General features: G+C 35.4%; 5 long non-coding RNA genes across 6 annotated transcripts in view; all 5 read left to right on the forward strand.

Moving 5' to 3' along the window:
* Nucleotides 1-3,423, forward strand: part of LOC103474765 (uncharacterized) — a 45,307-nt gene extending 41,884 nt beyond the window's left edge. The window contains exons 9-13 of the long non-coding RNA XR_014091073.1: nucleotides 428-615; nucleotides 753-1,073; nucleotides 2,037-2,172; nucleotides 2,889-2,946; nucleotides 3,031-3,423. This is a non-coding gene — a long non-coding RNA (uncharacterized LOC103474765). The remainder of the gene's footprint in view (nucleotides 1-427; nucleotides 616-752; nucleotides 1,074-2,036; nucleotides 2,173-2,888; nucleotides 2,947-3,030) is intronic.
* Nucleotides 3,424-5,160: 1,737 nt separating this feature from the next.
* On the forward strand, nucleotides 5,161-9,154 carry LOC145555024 (uncharacterized). Its single transcript, XR_014091075.1, has 3 exons — nucleotides 5,161-5,360; nucleotides 7,296-7,341; nucleotides 7,450-9,154. It is a non-coding gene; the product is annotated as an uncharacterized LOC145555024 (long non-coding RNA).
* Nucleotides 9,155-9,343: 189 nt separating this feature from the next.
* Nucleotides 9,344-12,781, forward strand: LOC103474804 (uncharacterized). Its single transcript, XR_014090155.1, has 5 exons — nucleotides 9,344-9,918; nucleotides 10,587-10,898; nucleotides 10,979-11,123; nucleotides 11,352-11,409; nucleotides 12,168-12,781. It is a non-coding gene; the product is annotated as an uncharacterized LOC103474804 (long non-coding RNA).
* Nucleotides 12,782-13,249: 468 nt separating this feature from the next.
* LOC145554116 (uncharacterized) lies at nucleotides 13,250-16,513 on the forward strand. Of its 2 annotated transcripts, none has more exons than XR_014090156.1 (5): nucleotides 13,250-13,807; nucleotides 13,974-14,285; nucleotides 15,214-15,349; nucleotides 16,100-16,157; nucleotides 16,242-16,513. It is a non-coding gene; the product is annotated as an uncharacterized LOC145554116 (long non-coding RNA). The 2 variants fall into 2 exon arrangements; XR_014090158.1 differs by having other exon boundaries at nucleotides 16,103-16,157.
* A 150-nt stretch (nucleotides 16,514-16,663) lies between these two features.
* Nucleotides 16,664-21,798, forward strand: LOC145555025 (uncharacterized). The gene is made up of 6 exons (XR_014091076.1): nucleotides 16,664-16,903; nucleotides 17,023-17,134; nucleotides 17,316-17,636; nucleotides 18,439-18,574; nucleotides 20,523-20,568; nucleotides 20,675-21,798. It is a non-coding gene; the product is annotated as an uncharacterized LOC145555025 (long non-coding RNA).
* Nucleotides 21,799-22,205: the final 407 nt, after the last annotated feature.

Raw genomic sequence — 22,205 nt, forward strand, 5'->3', positions numbered from 1 at the left:
TCATGTAAAATTGAATAAACGGTAAAAAAAAAAGGAAATTAGAAATAAATAAAAAATAAAGATAAAGACATAAAAAAATCATTAAAACCTGCATCCCTTGTAGATGAAATGTAGCTGAATTTGCATTAGAATTTAACCCAATAATTTCCTTTTAGTGCCATATGTGAGTCTGATGTAGAAAACCCAGAGGGTGGAACAGACTGTCATGGTGCAGCATTGAGTTCCGCTCAGTGTCAGAAAAAAACACTTCAAACTATGCAGCCCAGGCCCTTTTTCAACATTTTCATGACAAACTATGTGTTTTAAAAAAAATTTTTTTTACTTATTTCTGTGCATTTGGATGCTTTTATACCTTTGAGGTGAAAGTTGAATTAAAGGAAATGTCGGCTTCCTTTTAAAGGGGCGTTTGCGTCTTGTATCTTTACAGAGTTAAAGAATCTGCGGTTTAGCTGCTGAGGTAAACTGCAGAGCGCCAAGTAAACCATTGACAGTAAACAAGCAGCAGGAACAGCAGCAGAAGCATTGCTGCTGTTATTGAAGCCTTGACCAGCATGAGTAGATATAATCTGTGGTTTATTCTCCTGCTGCCGTTTACTTTTTGTTCCTACGACAAAGGTACGTACAAGAAGTGCTTTTATAGAATTTTTTTTTTCTCTTGAATATTCTCAGTTTAAAATAACTATAAATAACAGACAACATCTACAAATTCTAGTTTAATAGTTGATTTTTGACACTTTGGTTTATTACGTCAGATAATCCAGAACCGGTGGTGAAAACCATCAGAAAAGATGAAGATTTGACTCCAATTTGCAGCAATTCCACACAGGATCCAGTCGGATATGTTTTCTGCAGGATCAGACCAGTGAAGAGCAGAGAAGAAGAATGTCATCTAATATACCACCTGAAGAGAGGCTTTGAGGAGGGATGTGACTCCAGGTTTTCACTCATGTTAATAAATCAGACAATGTTTCTCCATCTGAACAATTTAACACCAGAAAATAGTGGAAACTACAGCTGTCAGTGCTCACGTCGTGGTGGATCATTTATTCTACAGCTCATCATCACTGTGGAGGGTAAGGAAGAGATTTATTAACTTTGAACAAACAATATCAGTTTAATTCTAACATAATGAATATTTACTATGATGAAATAACAGTGAACGGTGATGAGATGTTTAAATGGTCAAACTTTATGTGGTCCGGTGTGTTTAAAGACGGGACTAAAACTAATTTTAGTTAGAAAACTAAACCTTTTTACCTTTTGAGATTTTCTTTTTTAAATAAATCACCTTTTCAAAAATCTTTTCCTACATGTGGTTGTCTTTGTCAGGTATTAATATTTTTTAATGATCTAATTTTGAATTTCCTGGATTTAAAAAAAGATGCAGGGACTTTGGAGTGTTATTCTTTTTTCATTTACGTCTAAATTTCTTTTAGTAAATGAAATGTGAAAATCAGTTTGTGCGTGTGTGTTTGTTTACTTGATATTAATGTATTAAATGCATGATCATATGCACAAGAAAAACTTTGGAAATGAGTGAGTGTACTTACTTTTCCTCATGAGTGTACTCTCACATTTTTGTGTAAAACCAAAAAAAAAAACAAAAAAAAACTAGCGCACAATGTTCTTCAAGTGGCTTTGGGCTTAAAATTCTTCACTAACTGGATATAAATCTGTTTACAATTTTTGAAAAAAAAAATTAATAGACGAGTTCAGAATTTAATTTGACATGCCATCATATATGGTGACTGTATGAGACACTGTTTCCTCAGTATTCCTCAAAGCTACTGTGTTTTGGGTCAGTTTGTCACAGAAGACCTTTGAAGCCCCTACTTCAAAGTAATCCACTACTTTGCATCATGTTATTTAAATTCCAGTAAAGTATATCATAAGCTGTTTTAAATGTGACAATGAAAGAAGAAGTTAGAATGGTAGAAATACAGTAGCAAGACATTACTTAAGCATTGCATTATAATTTCCAAAAGGTTGTGTTCACATATTTAATCCCTTTGTCATTCTTAAAAATATTTTTTTAGATGATGAAGACACCATTCCTCCTTCAGAAACAACTTTCCCTTCAAGTCTAATCACCTTACTTGTAGTTGTTGTGCTGATTGTTGTCGTTCTGCTGGGAATCATTTCTGCATGTTGCTGCAGGAATAAACGCCACAGGTAGGAGATCCATCTGGTTCTGATCAGAAGTATAATTGACATGTTAGTATAAGGGAATATCATGCATTTTGAAATGATGATTTATAGGTGTAGAAGGTCTATTTTGGCCTTCTATCCTTCAAAACACAAGTGAAAGAAACTTGAGACTTTATTTGTTGAAAATACTTGCAATACTGAAAGTGTCGAAGTCTGTGTTTAAAACTCAGCCCAGTTTGGACTCTATATGCTCATAGTTTTTTTGATAAACTCCTTGTGTCCTACTTCTGCACTTAGATTATCTGGGAAAGATTGTTTCTAACGCTTTTGGTCCAACTTCCTGGACCAAAAGCGTTTTTGTCTCAGCATCAGTGTTTGATGAGCTGCATTAGAGGGTACCACAGGGCTCTGTTCTCGGACCCTTATGGTACCGCCCAGTAAAATAACTTCTGTTTTATTGTTATGGATGGACAGGATGTTAATCCAAATTCATTATTATTGTTCTCTAAGCTCTTTCTTAATTGCTTTTACCCGCTGCCTCTTAGTGCTATTTTATAAATCATATTTCTTTTCATTCTTATGCAGATGCTGTCAGGTTAATTTTCCACTAAAAGTGCATTTCTGAACACTTTGTCCTGTTATCCAGTAGACTTTGTATTTCTAAGTTATTTTTGGCATGGAAAAAATATAACTGATTAGGCACAGCTTGTAATATGAATATTTACATTTCTTCTTTGGAGAAGAAAACAACTAAAACTCCTGACTTGGAATGAACTGAACAGCACAGCATTATACAAGGTAAAACATTGAATGAACTGTTATTTTTGTCTTCTTTCAGTCTTCGTGTCACAATAGTTTTTCTTTTTCATTTGTTTCTAACAGGAAGCAGCGGTGGCTGAGCCGTACCTTAAACAGGAAGTGATGAGACTTTATTCTAAAGTCAAAGTGACCTGTCGTCAAACTACACATTTCTGAAAGGTTTTATACAGACTGAGAGGATTTCTTCTCCTGCATGTGATCAATGTTTACACTGTGCTGAAGTACAAAAATATGCTTTTCTTTCATTTGTTTTGCCACCATAAACAGGACCTAAACAGGACAGTAATCCTGTGTGACCTAAATAGACAGAAAAAGTTTGTTTCTTATAAAGTGAATGTTGCGACTAGTTAGCAAGACTAAACTGACTCATTTATTTTCGGCAACTGATAATATCTTGATTTATGCAACACACACCCACATAAATCACAAATATAATAAAGTTTTCCATATCACTTATTTTTCTTGCCATTTTTCTTTTGTTTGACCACTTCAGCTTCGCCACAAAGGCAGCTATGGAAAATGTTATGCACTTCCTTTTTCGGTGGGTCTATAACTAGATCTTCCTTTTGAGAGAACAAACGCTTTGGCTCTGAGGTTTTGACTGCTGTTGCTGTAGACGAGTGCAAAGGGGCACAAGGCTGCTCAGTACGGCTCAGTTTGGTTGGTCGATGCTGCAGAGGACACATGGAAACCTTGTTTGGCTCTGCTTCTGTTAAAGGTGAGACGCTGTTTCATCTTTAACACTCTTTGTCTTAACCTGTCTCTGAAGGAAGTTAGCTTAATGATAATTTCTAATTGTTTAGTAAAGGTAAATGTACTTCTTGTCTTCGCTTACAGGAACGAGCTGCAGCGTCTTTGTGGTTCGTCGTAGGTAGTTTAACCAGTATGTGGAGATGCACATTGTGGTTTGTTTTACTTCTGCGGCTGACACTTTGCTCCTACGACAAAGGTAAAGCAAACATACAAAAACTACTATATATACCCTGAATTACAAAAATAATCCATCTTTATTTTTTAAGTTCAACAAAACCAATCAGTGTTTTCTTTTGCTCATTTTTAAGAAATACATGTTAAAAACACCAATAAATGCTGTTGAATAGCTGTTCTTTGCCATTTTTATTACTGCAGTTAATCCAGAGCCCGTGGTGAAAACCATTGGGAAAGAATCAGATTTGACTCCAGTTTGCAGCAATTCCACACAGGATCCAATCGGATATGTTTTCTGCAGGATCAGACCAGTGAGGAGCAGAGAAGAAGAATGTCATCTAATATACCACATGAAGAGAGGCTTTGAGCAGGGATGTGACTCCAGGTTTTCACTCATGTTAATAAATCAGACCATGTTTCTCCATCTGAACAATTTAACACCAGAAAATAGTGGAAACTACAGCTGTCAGTGCTCAGCTCGTAGTGGAACATTTAAACTACAGCTCAACGTCACTGTGGAAGGTAAGGAAGAGATTTATTTTGTTTGAAAACATCAATAAGTTTTTGTCTACCATAAAGCATATTTACCACAATGAAACTAATAAAATAAATGCAGAGCAAAAGTCTATATTCTTCTATCCTTCTTGAACTATTTCAGCATGATCAGCTCAGCTTCAAATATCAGAGTTTAATTTGGGATTTTAAGTGAAAGTCACCCCGATTTGAGTAGTGGAAATGTGTAAATTGAAAGCTAACCCATTTTTAGCTTACACTGCCCATCATCCTGAACGTGGTGAATATGGTAGTGGCAGCATCATGCTTTTCTTCCCTGGAAGTAAATACAGAACTATCCCACTATGAAATATGTAAGAAGCTTCAGAAGATTTTTGTCTAGGGTTTGTGGTTCACACTTTAACAAAACATCAATCCAAATCAAGCAAAAAAAGAATAAAGTGGTTTAAAGCATAGTCATGTTGTAAAACGGCCCAGTCAAAGTCTATCCCATTTAAATGAACCTGAGCTATTTTGCAAAGAGAACCAGAATTAAAATTTTAATCTCCAGATGTAAAAGGCCAATAGAAACACAACAAAGTGGTTCAACAAGTTTTAACTCGGAGGCGCTGAAACAAATCCAGCTCCTTTCCTTTTTAGAAAGTTTTTAAAACCATGTTGTCTTTTTCTTGTACTTAATGATTATGTACTTGTTTGTATCACCTAAGGTCCCAATAAAGTGCACTGCTGTGCTTCAAATGTGTCAAAATGATTAAAATGTTAAAAGGATAGAAATGATAAATGTTGACATCTTTGACAATATACATGTATTTTTTAGATGACGAAGACACCATCCCTCCTTCAGAAACAACTTTCTCTTCAGCTCTAATTACTTTATTTGGAGTTTGTGGATTGATCATCATCATTCTATTGGGAGTCATTTCTGGATGTATCTGCAGGAACAAATGCCACAGGTAGATGAGTATGATTTTTCTCAAAGGTTCATCCATCATGTTAGTATTATTGATTATTGTACATTTTGAAATTATAGTATATAAGGGCAGCAGTTCCCTTATTTTTCAGCTTCCCTCCTCCAAGATGATAGTGAAAAGAAACTTGGGAGCCCAACTGTTAGCTAAGGAGACGAGCAGTTCTAGAAATGTCCCAGTTCTTGCCGCAGTTCTGACTTAACAACAACGACTTTCTCCAGATATTCTAACGATTTTGGTTCAAACCTATGGACACAATTTTCTGCATCAGCATCAATAATTTGATCTCCAGTGCTGCTGATCTGCCTTAAGGGATACCACAAGGCTCCGTTCTTGGGACCTTGTGATTCCTCACAGTGAGGTCCGGTCCATTCTGTTTCAAAATGTAATCTATGCTTTCATAACTTTGCCTTTTTCACTGAGTCGTCCTGTAGCATTGAGGTAGAACGGGCGCCTCATAAAGAGAGGTTATAATCCTTGACACAACCATTTTGGGTTTGATTCCCGACCTTGAGACCTTTGCTGCAAGTCTTCCCCCTTCTCTCTCTCTGCCTGATGTCCATCAATAAAGGTCTCTAGTGCCATAAAAAAAATTTTTAAAAACATATTTCCTTTCATCCTTATGCAGATAACATCAGGTTAATTTACCACTAAAAGTACATCATTCAGTGCCTTTTCCAACTTTTCCTTAATTGCATGGTTGAAACTCGAAGATACGTGGCTTTGAATAATCAGAATTTGAATGCGAATAAGACTTAAGTCATGTCGTTTTGCCAGACGACACCTGCAGCATCCCTGGTCTTGCTTTATTTCTCTAATCTAGTTTGAGTAAATTATTATTCATTATTAAACTTAACAGTCGGATAACCAGCGTTTAAAAATCCTGATTTTTTTTCAGTTGTAAAAATTGCTGAAACAAAATCTTAAAGTGTTAATCTATAGTTTTTGATTTCTGTAAGGGAGTACCACACATCTCTGTTCTCAAACTGTTTTTTTTTGTATGATTGTTGTCTCTTAGTGATATTATCTTTAAATATAATATTCCCTCTAATTTTTATGTAGATGACTGTCAGGTTTATTATCCAGTCAGACATATTATCCTCTTTCCAATCTTTTATTGACTTCCTGACAGACATAAATCCAATCAATCACACTCAATTTAAGATTCTCATTTTTTTCTAGAATGATCCACCGTTTCATTTGCTAAAGTCATGAGATCAGTTTCTTTAACATGCTCAAGATCAGAGAATCAAACTCAAAGGTGAAACATTTTTCTGCTCCAGGTTCAAAACTGTGGACGGCTTTTCTGTTGCCCTTTAAGTGGGCGCATTTATTTACTCTTCAAAAACACACAGTTACTGTTGACTTTCTACCCAGTGTGTGTTGTTTGTTTGTACCATATCAAAGGTTATCTTGTTTATGGCAACAACTACATTACTATTACACTATCGGTCTCTCATTGGTTTTATCTCGGTCTTGGTGATCTAGTTTTATAAATTACAACTAAGTCACGCAAAATAGTAAGGCATAATTGATCAGTATATTGTTTTTAATTTATCTTCTCATAATGCAGATGAAGTCAAATTGATGATTGTGGTTTTATGCAGTTTATGGGAAGGCAGGATGTTCATGTTTGACACATGGCACACTTCTCAATGATGGCAAACACACTTTACCCTCCTAAGCAGGCGTCCTGCTTCAGCAGCAGGTAAGGTAAGGAGGGGAAAGTTTGAACAAACCGCAGAACCAAGAACACACAAAAAAATGCTCAAGATGTTGATCTGAGTGCAGAACACAGAGAAGATCCATTGAGTTTTATTAGTCTCCACAAACACATCCACGCTTGCATGGAAGTTAATGTTTTGACTGGAAATTGACAAATGTACAATTTGTGATGAATAACTTTTGTTTGTCAATTAGAAGAAGAAGGAGACGTGAAGTGACCATAACGCCTCATCCAAACACGGTACATTACATTGTAATGTACTGCATAAAAAATGCAGTTTTTTTCCATTGCTTACTTTACTCTGGAATTTTATTTTATTTTTTTATGATCTCGTTTGCTCTCTTGCAGGAAGTACCTGACATTGAGCCTTACAGCGTCTACAGAGAGAATGAACTTTATTTAACCTCCGTAATTCACACCAGCCTATCTACAAATAATCTGATTGTGATTGGGATGGATAATCCAAGCTCAGGGAGACCTCTGTAGACCATTTATGTTTTAATTCATGTTTTCTATGGAGCACTGTAACTGTCTATATTTTAACATCTGTGTATTTTGTTTAAAACTTATTTTCTAAATATCGTTAAGCATTTTTCCATGTTAAAGTAAAGAGAAGACCAGAAAAATGTCCCATTTAAAACAAGGACCATGTTTTCTTTCTCCCCCGCAGTCTTCTCGACTCAACATGCTATAATGTAATGGGTGAGGGGTGAGTTTGGGTGTTTCGGGTCGTTTGAACATCGACCACTCACTCAGGCAGCAGCAGGTCGAAGCGAAACGTTAAGGCTGACCAACAAACTCTCAACATATTCTTTCTTCCTGTATGAACTTCCTGTTTTCAGCCACATAGGCCGCATGGCCTCGTCGCTTGCTGGTGTGAAACTGGAGGTGTAACCCTTCCACACGTCAACTGCAGTGTGCAAATTTTTACACAAAGATTACTCTGCAAACAACACCACATTGACTTTATTGCATACACGGGTTAACTTCTGGTCTCTCTTCTTAACTAACTTTACTCCCTTGTTATTTATTTGTATTGGTTGCAATGAGGAAACTGAAAATATGTAAATATGTAGGGAAAAATAGAATTATATTAAAATGTGTTTTTTATATACTGTATGCTGTTATATGTGTGCATTCACTGCATTAAAATTTTTCTTTTTCTTTTAAATGTCATTCAAACATGGATTTAGAATATTCTTCCAATATGGATCTACTTTAAATGCTCATTACAGTCTGTTCTATCATCTGTAAGCTGGTGACAATTGATCTATTTTTGTTGTATTTACAATAGATACTGTTAAAAAAAATCCAAAGTTGAAGCTAGAGTCTTTAGAGGAAGAGTCCGAGTCCAGCCAAAAATCTTTTGTGCAACTAGAGTCTTTAAGAATCAGGAGGAAAGTAGATTATTTGAGTATAAATGATTAGTGCTCAATAATTAATGGGTTCTGTCAAGTTTCTGGAGAGCATGTGCTCTTCAAAGGAGCACTAGGTTAGTTTGTTTAAAGTCGACCATCTTGTAGTGTTTACAGTAAGCAGACCACAGACCACAGTTTGGACTGAGATGTGCATTTATTTTCCTGTTAAAGGTCGTCTTGATGTGGGCATAATGCTGTAATGCAACAATTAGTTTGAGAAGAAATGAAGAGTAATTACATGTTTGGTGTCAAGATTAAACTTAAGTTTCAACCAAGAAAATCTGATCTTCAAAGGGTAATGTTTCGGCCACAACAGAAACACACTAAAACTAAATATTTTGTGTATTGTACACTTTTTTATTTCAATCAGGACAGGACAAGATTTACAAATATTTGCACAGATATGCAGATTTTTTTGTAACATTTTGCAGTTTTGTGTATAACCAACAGTGTCATCTGCATACATGTTGACATTGTCTGGGAATAAAATCATTAACAAAAGGTGTAAAGACAGCTGGTCCAAAAAAGGGGCCTTGTGGGACCCCTAGAGGGCAAGAGAGAGAATAAAATACAGTTTTGTGAATTGGTTGGAAATGCTGTTAGATTTTTCTCAGTGTATTACTTGTAAAATTAATGGTAGGGCAAGTTTAAATGTATTATGTTGTTTGAAAATACCTGAAACTGTCAATAATTTCAGTTTATAGTTTGATGTTGGTAATTATTGTGAGGTGAAAATAAACTTAAAGTATCTCACTTCTTGTCATAATGGATGTTGGTTGAGGTGAGGAGAAACGCTGGAGACCCAGGATGTAGATGATGAAATTAATTTGATGATAATAGTCGAGGTACAGCACAACGGGGAGCACAAGGGACAAAGAACACAGACAACAGGTGGGACTAAATACACACAGGGGTAATCAAGGGAACGAGACACACCTGGGAAACAATCAACGGGGAAGACGCAGAGAGGCGACTCACAGGGAACAGGATCACACAGAAAAACTCAACAATAAACACACAGAAACACAGATCATGACACTTCTATGTGCTCCAATACCTTTCTTATGGCGTTTTACTTGTTGATCAATTCAATCGGGTTCAAAACTGCTTTATTGATCCCAAAGGGGGAAATTAAATTGATGTTTAGTAGAAAGTAATCAAGTGAAAACAGTTTGGTGTCAAATTTGGTGGAACTCAAAAACAAAGCAGCCATAGTCCCGTAGTTGCACTTCCCTTTCTGTTTTCTTGACAGAGAATTGGTGGTTTATGTTGCGACAGCCCAACATGACGAACATACAAACAAATCACTGTTGCTTGGACATCATGATCTCTGTGGAAATATTAAAGCTGCATTTTTTGCTTCTTATTCCATCGTCTCTCTCTCTTTTGGACAGTGAAGGTAATGTAAAGATAACTTTTATTTACATTTATTGATTTTATATTTTAATGTAAATGCCATATAAACTAGTCAGGCGTTTGGACATTCATTGATTTTTCTTTATTTTCCAACAACTTTCAGAGATTTTTCAGAGTCATTGCTCATTCTCAATGTTCTCTCATTAAGCTTCATGATTTAATCACCTGATATGGTTTAAAATGAAATTATACCTTGTCGAGATTTGTATTTTAATGCCTCGTCCCCTTAATTTGTTTCACGTGGAAGTTATGTTCAGAGTTGGAGTTGGTATTTTTATGGATCTTCAAATCAATGTGTATTTTGTATTTTTTATTACAAAGTCCCACATTTGTTTTTTAACGGTCTTTGTAGTGCGAAAAATACAGGTAAAATAATTGAGGGGGAAAAAAAAACAATGAGTAAATGTAAACTTCTAACTTTCTTTATTTGGGTATTTACCAAATAAAATGTTCTTTAATCCTCAAATATTTAACAAAGGCCATGTGTCTCACATACTTGTCTGTATACGACAAGTATATCTGTATATATATGTGTGTGTGTGTGTGTGTGTGTGTGTGTGTGTGTGTGTGTGTGTGCGTGCGTGTGTGTGTGTGGGTGTGTGTGAAAAAACAAGACTCCGTTTCTTATTCATTATTCTTGACTGCTTTCAGGGACTCTTGTAAAAACAATTGGGAAAGAATCTGATTTTACTCCAATCTGCACAAATGAAACGTCAAATATCATCATAATGATTGTATGTAAGATCAGAACAGAGAGGAACAATGGAGAGCAGTGCAGTCTGCTGTATAAGGATGGAGAGGGCTTTGTTCATGAATGTGACTCCAGGTTCTCACTGAAAACCAGGAATCAAACTGTGTTTCTGCACCTGACCAGTTTAACAGCAGCTGATAGTGGGAACTACTCCTGTGAGTGTGCTAATCTTAATGGAACATTTATTTTCCATCTCAGCATCACAGTCAATGGTGAGCACACTTCAATATTTGTTCTATCAAACTTATAGTAACAATATATTCTCTAACAATGTTTGTTTTATTTCTAAAAGACTCAAATCCCGATGAGAATCTATTAGATGAAGTTTGGAGCCAATCTACAGGAGTGACTCTTCCTTCTGCTTTGACTGCTGCAGGTTTCTTAATTATCATAGTTTCAGTTATTCTGGGATTTATTCACAGAAGACGTCAACATCGGTGAGAAACTAATGCAATATTCATAGATTCTTTTACCTAAATTCAAACTTCACAGCTGAAGCTGCAGATTTAAAATTTCACTTGCGGTTTTCTTCTGCGTCTTCAACATGATTATTCCATTATCTTAAACCTAAACTATTGTTTCATTGAACATGTTTGCATATAACTCTGCCTCCAGATGTTATTTTAAACTTTCACACTAATCTGGAGTTCAATTCTTATTTAAAGCGCCTGTTTAAGATCTGAAACATCCGGATCGTCTGTACACGGACAAGCTGCTGCTGCAGTGAGTAAATATCTATATTTTATAAGTTACTATTTTCAGACTGTCACAAAGAAGACTAGAAAATACAGGAAAAACATGTTTTCCTTTAATTCTGTATAAAACTGTCCCAAAACTTTACTTCTAACTATTTTTTGCAGACCATTTTAGACGTTACATCCATTCATCCAGTGGTTTTTAATATGAGCCATACGGGCAGACACGCAGTACCACAAAGGAACATTACAAACACTAGATGGCACAATACTTACCTAAATATAATACTTGAATAGTGAGTGTATTAACATAAACAATAGTCAGAAACTTCCCTCCTAACAGCTGCAGATCATTTCCTGTGAAAAATAACTGTAACTGGAAGACGTTTCTGATTAATTTTGGTTCAATAAACAGATTATTTCAACTCCAGTAAAGGAATAGTGATAAATCCTAATATATATTACATGCACTTTACTAAATGATCACAAGATGGCACTGTTGCGCTTAGAGTGAGAATCTCTAAATATAAGAACCAAACTATGCAAACAAACTCTGATCTTCTCTGCATTTAAACTGTGAGAAACAACAGTTCAAATGTGAAGAAGACAAAAATCGATAAAAACTGAATGATTTAATGTGTTACTGTTAACTCATGTCTTTTATTAAAGAGATTTAAGAGTTTATGAAACGTCTTTTTCCAGCGGAGACATCAAATGATGTTTTCACTTGACTTAGGCTGTTTGCGTGAAGATTTTTACTATAAATTTTTTTTTTTTATTGTTTAGGATGAAGACAACTCAGATGAGCTGTACTCAAGTCTCCAACAACAAACCAGAGACATTTACCAAACTCTCCTCGAGTCGCCATCAGTGTAAAACTGAACCCAAAGTCACTGATGAGCTGGAAAATCTGGAAATGAACAGAAATTGTAACATTTATGAAAATATTTTGAACTGAAAATCTGTCTTGATAAATACAACTGAATTTCCTCGTTATGTTGTGCTGTGATAGACCAACATGCATCATGTTGAAGGTCAGTGTTATCACCTAGTGATGATGACCTGCTTGTTTATTACCATACTGACAAAATATAATACATTATTAAATCACAACCTTTCTGTTTGTTTGCATGTTGATCTTAACACAAAAAACTTTATATTTTTTCGTCATTTAACATTTTTTTATTTCTACTTGATCATGCTTTTATGTCATGTTTCTAACACATCTGATGTTTTTCGTATGTTCCCTTAATTTTCCTTTAAATGGTTCTAATTTTTACAAATGTTGATATACAAATAAATCAACTTCACCTTTGAAAATGATGGACACTGTTTCTACTATATAGCACAATAATTCATAACAGGATCTGATTTCTGTGTTTAGTCAGTCTGAGCAAAAACCTTAATATCCAGTTATCAAGATGTTAAGAATTTACTGTCATAGGAGCAGTAATGTAAGTAGTTAATAATAATAATAATAATAATCTATTTTTTAATAGGTGCCTTCCAGAGCACTTTATATAGAGTACTAGTTAAAAAATTAAAAGCAAGAAAAAAATTAAAGGGCAGTTACATGGAGATTTGACAGAGATGAGGAGAAAGTTCATGTTCTTGGTGTGACATGTATGATCCCTAACATCACACACTTTTATAAATGCAAATGGCAAAATTAATCAAAATTTACTGTGACCTTAGTCATTATGACCTAAATTATGAGACTTAAAAATGTAACCATAGACAAACTGGAAGACGACAGTTAGCCAGTTGTTTCTTTCAGCACGTAAAGCTTTGATAAACCTTCATTAATTGTTGCATTTTTTTGCCTGGCTGCGAACATGTTTGTGTGAAAATGTTGCATAGAGAAGCAACGAGGGACCTAACCTACATAAAGCATGACCTTTATTCTTTTTACTGCTCACATTCAAGATTATAAAAGTGTGAAGACCACAAAGCAAACATGACATTTAGATCTCCTAACCCCGTATTGTTGCAAAAAAACAAGCAGGAAGTCCTGCCTTACATCATAACATGCTGATAAAGCTTTAATGTTGGAGTACAGAAAAACACAATAACAATTAATATCAATAGTAGTTGATTGTTGTGCTTTTAAGCAAACTAACATTACAAACTGTAATTTGAATTGTGCAGAGATAATTCCTGTTTGTGTGGTCTGTTGTTTCAAAGAAATGCCGTCATGCAGGCGCATTTCCTTTTGAAAAAAAAAAAAGAAAGTCACATCCTTTTGTGCCGTTGTGAGAGATGAGAATTTGTGGTTTGTGTTGCCCAAAAAGATTTAAAGGACAGTTCAGGCGGCCTCAGTTCAGTGCAGCAGCAGATTCTGCTGTAATAAGCAGGTTAGATGGATGCAGTGAGATTCAGCATTTTACTGCTTCTGCCATGTTTTGCCTGCTGTCTGGACTCTGTAGGTAACGTAAAAATTTAATTGTCTATGAATTTAATTTTGAAAGTTTTTTTTTTAATCAATCAGAGGCCTTCACTTTCTCTTTAATTGTATTTGGATCTGATTTACTTTCAGTTTATCTGTTTCATAAATCAGACTGTTTCTTATTCATTGTTCTTGACTGCTTTCAGGGACTCTTGTAAAAACAATTGGGAAAGAGTCTGATTTCACTCCAATCTGCACCAATGAAACATCAAATATCATCATAATAATCGTGTGTAGGATCAGAACGGAGAGAAGCAGTGGAAAAGAGTGCAGTCTGCTCTATAAGGATGGAGGTGACTTTGTTCATGAATGTGACTCCAGGTTCTCACTGAAAACCAGGAATCAAACTGTGTTTCTTCACCTGACCAGTTTAACACCAGCTGATAGTGGGAACTACTCCTGTGAGTGTTCTAATCTTGATGGAACATTTATTCTACAGCTCAACATCACTGTGGAGGGTAAGGAAGAGATTTATTAGCTTTGAACAAACAATATCAGTTTTATTCCAACATGATAAATATTTACTATGATGAAATGACTGAACGGTGATGAGATGTTTAAATGGTCAAACTTTATGTGGTCCGGTGTGTTTAAAGACAGGACTAAAACTAATTTTAGTTAGAAAACTAAACCTTTTTACCTTTTGAGATTTTCTTTTTTAAATAAATCACCTTTTCAAAAATCTTTTCCTGCATGTGGTTGTCTTTGTCAGGTATTAATATTTTTTAATGATCTAATTTTGAATTTCCTGGATTAAAAAAAGATGCAGGGATTTTGGAGTGTTATTCTTTTTTCATTTACGTCTAAATTTCTTTTAGTAAATGAAATGCGAAAATCAGTTTGTGCGTGTGTGTTTGTTAAATGCATGATCATCTGCACAAGAAAAACTTTGGAAATGAGTGAGTGTACTTTTCCTCATGAGTGTACGCTCACATTTTTGTGTAAAACAAACAAAAAAAACTGGCGCACAATGTTCTTAAAGTGGCTTTGGGCTTAAAATTCTTCACGAACTGGATATAAATCTGTTTACAATTTAAAAAATATATATATTAATAGACGAGTTCAGAATTTAATTTGACATGCCATCATATATGGTGACTGTATGAGACACTGTTTCCTCAGTATTCCTCAAAGCTACTGTGTTTTGGGTCAGTTTGTCACAGAAGACCTTTGAAGCCCCTACTTCAAAGTAATCCACTACTTTGCATCATGTTATTTAAATTCCAGTAAAGTATATCATAAGCTGTTTTAAATGTGACAATGAAAGAAGAAGTTAGAATGGTAGAAATACAGTAGCAAGACATTACTTAAGCATTGCATTATAATTTCCAAAAGGTTGTGTTCACATATTTAATCCCTTTGTCATTTTTAAAAATATTTTTTTAGATGATGAAGACACCATTCCTCCTTCAGAAACAACTTTCCCTTCAGCTCTAATCACCTTACGTGTAGTTGTTGTGCTGATTGTTGTCGTTCTGCTGGGAATCATTTCTGCATGTTGCTGCAGGAATAAACGCCACAGGTAGGAGATCCATCTGGTTCTGATCAGAAGTATAATTGTCATGTTAGTATAAGGGAATATCATGCATTTTGAAATGATGATTTATAGGTGTAGAAGGTCTATTTTTGGCCTTCTATCCTTCAAAACACAAGTGAAAGAAACTTGAGACTTTATTTGTTGAAAATACTCGCAATACTGAAAGTGTCCAAGTCTGTGTTTAAAACTCAGCCCAGTTTGGACTCTATATGCTGACAGTTTTTTTGATAAACTCCTTGTGTCCTACTTCTGCACTTAGATTATCTGGGAAAGATTGTTTCTAACGCTTTTGGTCCAACTTCCTGGACCAAAAGCGTTTTTGTCTCAGCATCAGTGTTTGATGAGCTGCATTAGAGGGTACCACAGGGCTCTGTTCTCTGACCCTTGTGGTACCGCCCAGTAAAATAACTTCTGTTTTATTGTCATGGATGGACAGGATTTGAATGTTAATCCAAATTCATTATTATTGTTCTCTAAGCTCTTTCTTAATTGCTTTTACCCGCTGCCTCTTAGTGCTATTTTATAAATCATATTTCTTTTCATTCTTATGCAGATGCTGTCAGGTTAATTTTCCACTAAAAGTGCATTTCTGAACACTTTGTCCTGTTATCCAGTAGACTTTGTATTTCTAAGTTATTTTTGGCATGGAAAAAATATAAAAATATAATATTTTAATATAATATAAAAATATTAGGCACAGCTTGTAATATGAATATTTACATTTCTTCTTTGGAGAAGAAAACAACTAAAACTCCTGACTTGGAATGAACTGAACAGCACAGCATTATACAAGGTAAAACATTGAATGAACTGTTATTTTTGTCTTCTTTCAGTCTTCGTGTCACAATAGTTTTTCTTTTTCATTTGTTTCTAACAGGAAGCAGCGGTGGCTGAGCCGTACCTTGAACAGGAAGTGATGAGACTTTATTCTAAAGTCAAAGTGACCTGTCGTCAAACTATACATTTCTGAAAGATTTTATACAGACTGAGAGGATTTCTTCTCCTGCATGTGATCAATGTTTACACTGTGCTGAAGTACAAAAATATGCTTTTCTTTCATTTGTTTTGCCACCATAAACAGGACCTAAACAGGACAGTAATCCTGTGTGACCTAAATAGACAGAAAAAGTTTATTTCTTATCAAGTGAATGTTGCTACTTATTAGCAAAACTAAACTGACTCATTTATTTTTGACAAACTAATATCTTGATTATGCAACACGCACCCACATGTTGCATAAATCACAAATATAATAAAATTTTCTGTATCATTGATTTTTCTTGCCAGTTTTCTTTTGTTTGACCACTTCTTCAGCTTCGCCACAAAGGCAGCTATGGAAAATGTTATGCACTTCCTTTTTCGGTGGGTCTATAACTAGATCTTCCTTTTGAGAGAACAAACGCTTTGGCTCTGAGGTTTTGACTGCTGTTGCTGTAGACGAGTGCAAAGGGGCACAAGGCTGCTCAGTACGGCTCAGTTTAGTTGGTCGATGCTGCAGAGGATACATGGAAACCTCGTTTGGCTCTGCTTCTGTTAAAGGTGAGACGCTGTTTCATCTTTAATGCTGTTCATCTTAACAGGTCTCTGAAGGAAGTAAGCTTGATGGCCATTTCTAATTGTTAAGTAAAGTTTAAGGTCCTTCTTGTCTTCGCTTACAGGAACGAGCTGCAGCGTCTTTGTGGTTCGTCGTAGGTAGTTTAACCAGTATGTGGAGATGCACATTGTGGTTTGTTTTACTTCTGCGGCTGACACTTTGCTCCTACGACAAAGGTAAAGCAAACATACAAAAAACACTATATTATGCCCTGAATTACAAAAATAATCCATCTTTATTTCTTGTGTTTAACAGAACCAAATAATGTTTTGTTTCGCTCATTTTCTAGCAATATGTGTTAAAAACGGCAATAAACGCTGTTTAATAGCTGCTCTTTTCCAATTTTTATTGCTGCAGATAATCCAGAACCGGTGGTGAAAACCATCAGAAAAGATGAAGATTTGACTCCAGTTTGCAGCAATTCCACACAGAATCCAATCGGATATGTTTTCTGCAGGATCAGACCAGTGAGGAGCAGAGAAGAAGAATGTCATCTAATATACCACCTGAAGAGAGGCTTTGAGCAGGGATGTGACTCCAGGTTTTCACTCATGTTAATAAATCAGACCATGTTTCTCCATCTGAACAATTTAACACCAGAAAATAGTGGAAACTACAGCTGTCAGTGCTCACGTCGTGGTGGAACATTTATTCTACAGCTCATCATCACTGTTGAGGGTAAGGAAAAGATTTATTTTGTTTGAAAACATCAATAAGTTTGGGTCTACCATAAAGCATATTTAACATATTTAAACTAATAAAATAAATGCAGAGCAAAAGTCTATATTCTTCTATCCTTCTTGAACTATTTCAGCATGATCAGCTCAGCTTCAAATGTCTGTTTTATTTGGAATTTTAAGTGAAAGTCACCCCCATTTGAGTAGTGGAAATGTGTAAATTGGAAACTAACGCATTTTTAGCTTACACTGCCCATCATTCTGAACTTGGTGAATATGGCAGCGGCAGCATCATATTTTTTCCCCTGGAAGTAAATACAGAACTATCTCATTATGAAATATGTAAGAAGCTACAGAAGATTTCTGTCTAGGGTTTGTGGTTCACACTTTAACAAAACATAAATCCAAATCAAGCAGAAAAATAATAAAGTGGTTTGAAGCATAGTCATGTAATAAAATGGTCCAGTCAAAGTCTATCCCATCTGACTGACCTTGAGCTATTTTGCAAAGAAAACCAGACTTAAAATTTCAATCTCCAGATATAGAAGGCCAGTAGAAACACAAGGTGGTTCAACAAGTTTTAATTCAGAGGCGCTAAAACAAATCCAGCCACTTTCCTTTTTAGAAAGTTTTTAAAACCATGTTGTCTTTTTCTTGTACTTAATGATTATGTACTTGTTTGTATCACCTAAGGTCCCAATAAAGTGCACTGCTGTGCTTCAAATGTGTCAAAATGATTAAAATGTTAAAAGGATAGAAATGATAAATGTTGACATCTTTGACAATATACATGTATTTTTTAGATGACGAAGACACCATCCCTCCTTCAGAAACAACTTTCTCTTCAGCTCTAATTACTTTATTTGGAGTTTGTGGATTGATCATCATCATTCTATTGGGAGTCATTTCTGGATGTATCTGCAGGAACAAATGCCACAGGTAGATGAGTATGGTTTTTCTCAAAGGTTCATCCATCATGTTAGTATTATTGATTATTGTACATTTTGAAATTATAGTACATAAAGGCAGCAGTTCCCCTATTTTTCAGCTTCCCTACTCCAAGATGATAGTGAAAAGAAACTTGGCAGCCCGACTGTTAGCTGAGGAGACTAACAGTTCTAGAAATGTCCCAGTTCTTGCCGTAGTTCTGACTTAACAACAACGATCTTCTCCAGATATTCTAACGATTTTGGTTAAAACCTTTGGATTTCTGGTTGGTTTTCTGCATTAGCATCAATAATTTGATGTCCAGTGCTGCTGATCTACCTTCAGGGATACCACAAGGCTCCGTTCTTGGGACCTTGTGATTCCTCACAGTGAGGTCCGGTCCATTCTGTTTACATGAAACCTTAAAAGTGTAATCTATGCTTTCATAACTTTGACTTTTTCACTGAGTCGTCCTGTAGCATTGAGGTAGAACGGGTGCCTCATAAAGAGAGGTTATAATCCTTGACACAACCATTTTGGGTTTGATTCCCGACCTTGAGACCTTTGCTGCAAGTCTTCCCCCTTCTCTCTCTCTGCCTGATGTCCATCAATAAAGGTCTCTAGTGCCATAAAAAAAATTTTTAAAAACATATTTCCTTTCATCCTTATGCAGATAACATCAGGTTAATTTACCACTAAAAGTACATCATTCAGTGCCTTTTCCAACTTTTCCTTAATTGCATGGTTGAAATTCGAAGATACGTGGCTTTGAATCGTCAGAATTTGAATGAGAATAAGACTTAAGTCATGTCGTTTTGCCAGACGACACCTGCAGCATCCCTGGTCTTGCTTTATTTCTCTAATCTAGTTTGAGTAAATCATTATTCATTATTAAACTTAACAGTCGGATAACCAGCGTTTGAAAATCCTGCTTTTTTTCAGTTGTAAAAATTGCTGAAACAAAATCTTAAAGTGTTAATCTATAGTTTTTGATTTCTGTAAGGGAGTACCACACATCTCTGTTCTCAAACTGTTTTTTTGTATGATTGTTGTCTCTTAGTGATATTATCTTTAAACATAATATTCCCTCTAATTTTTATGTAGATGACTGTCAGGTTTATTATCCAGTCAGACATATTATCCTCTTTCCAATCTTTTATTGACTTCCTGACAGACATAAATCCAATCAATCACACTCAATTTAAGATTCTCATTTTTTTCTAGAATGATCCACCGTTTCATTTGCTAAAGTCATGAGATCAGTTTCTTTAACATGCTCAAGATCAGAGAATCAAACTCAAAGGTGAAACATTTTTCTGCTCCAGGTTCAAAACTGTGGACGGCTTTTCTGTTGCCCTTTAAGTGGGCGCATTTATTTACTCTTCAAAAACACAGTTACTGTTGACTTTCTACCCAGTGTGTGTTGTTTGTTTGTACCATATCAAAGGTTATCTTGTTTATGGCAACAACTACATTACTATCACACTATCGGTCTCTCATTGGTTTTATCTCGGTCTTGGTGATCTAGTTTTATAAATTACAACTAAGTCACGCAAAATAGTAAGGCATAATTGATCAGTATATTGTTTTTAATTTATCTACTCATAATGCAGATGAAGTCAAATTGATGATTGTGGTTTTATGCAGTTTATGGGAAGGCAGGATGTTCATGTTTGACACATGGCACACTTCTCAATGATGGCAAACACACTTTACCCTCCTAAGCAGGCGTCCTGCTTCAGCAGCAGGTAAGGTAAGGAGGGGAAAGTTTGAACAAACCGCAGAACCAAGAACACACAAAAAAATGCTCAAGATGTTGATCTGAGTGCAGAACACAGAGAAGATCCATTGAGTTTTATTAGTCTCCACAAACACATCCACGCTTGCATGGAAGTTAATGTTTTGACTGGAAATTGACAAATGTACAATTTGTGATGAATAACTTTTGTTTGTCAATTAGAAGAAGAAGACGACGTGAAGTGACCATAACGCCTCATCCAAACACGGTACATTACGTTGTAAATAATGACACTTAATGCAGTTTTTTTCCATTGCTTACTTTACTCTGGAATTTTATTTTATTTTTTTATGATCTCGTTTGCTCTCTTGCAGGAAGTACCTGACATTGAGCCTTACAGCGTCTACAGAGAGAATGAACTTTATTTAACCTCCGTAATTCACACCAGCCTATCTACAAATAATCTGATTGTGATTGGGATGGATAATCCAAGCTCAGGGAGACCTCTGTAGAGGTCTCCCTGAGCATGAATTATATTTTAATTCATGTTAAATGAATTATATTTTAATTCATGTTTTCTATGGAGCACTGTAACTGTCTATATTTTAACATCTGTGTATTTTGTTTAAAACTTATTTTCTAAATATCGTTAAGCATTTTTCCATGTTAAAGTAAAGAGAAGACCAGAAAAATGTCCCATTTAAAACCAAGACCATGTTTTCTTTCTCCCCCGCAGTCTTCTCGACTCAACATGCTATAATGTAATGGGTGAGGGGTGAGTTTGGGTGTTTCGGGTCGTTTGAACATCGACCACTCACTCAGGCAGCAGCAGGTCGAAACGAAGCGTTAAGGCTGACCAACAAATTCTCAACATATTCTTTCTTCCTGTATGAACTTCCTGTTTTCAGCCACACAGGCCGCATGGCCTCGTCGCTTGCTGGTGTGAAACTGGAGGTGTAACCCTTCCACACGTCAACTGCAGTGTGCAAATTTTTACACAAAGATTACTCTGCAAACAACACCACATTGACTTTATTGCATAAACGGGTTAACTTCTGGTCTCTCTTCTTAACTAACTTTACTCCCTTGTTATTTATTTGTATTGGTTGCAATGAGGAAACTGAAAATATGTAAATATGTAGGGAAAAATAGAATTATATTAAAATGTGTTTTTTATATACTGTATGCTGTTATATGTGTGCATTCACTGCATTAAAATTTTTCTTTTTCTTTTAAATGTCATTCAAACATGGATTTAGAATATTCTTCCAATATGGATCTACTTTAAATGCTCACTACAGTCTGTTCTATCATCTGTAAGCTGGTGACAATAGATCTATTTTTGTCGGATTTACAATAGATACTGTTAAAAAAAATCCAAAGTTGAAGCTAGAGTCTTTAGAGGAAGAGTCCGAGTCCAGCCAAAAATCGTTTGTGCAACTAGAGTCTTTAAGAATCAGGAGGAAAGTAGATTATTTGAGTATAAATGATTAGTGCTCAATAATTAATGGGTTCTGTCAAGTTTCTGGAGAGCATGTGCTCTTCAAAGGAGCACTAGGTTACTTTGTTTAAAGTCGACCATCTTGTAGCCTGTAGCGTTTACAGTAAGCAGACCACAGACCACAGTTTGGACTGAGATGTGCATTTATTTTCCTGTTAAAGGTCGTCTTGATGTGGGCATAATGCTGTAATGCAACAATTAGTTTGAGAAGAAATGAAGAGTAATTACATGTTTGGTGTCAAGATTAAACTTAAGTTTCAACCAAGAAAATCTGATCTTCAAAGGGTAATGTTTCGGCCACAACAGAAACACACTAAAACTAAATATTTTGTGTATTGTACACTTTTTTATTTCAATCAGGACAGGACAAGATTTACAAATATTTGCACAGATATGCAGATTTT

Source organism: Poecilia reticulata, chromosome 2, assembly GCF_904066995.2.
Source record: "Poecilia reticulata chromosome 2, P_reticulata-male-v2, whole genome shotgun sequence".
Classification (NCBI taxonomy): Eukaryota; Metazoa; Chordata; class Actinopteri; order Cyprinodontiformes; family Poeciliidae; genus Poecilia; species Poecilia reticulata.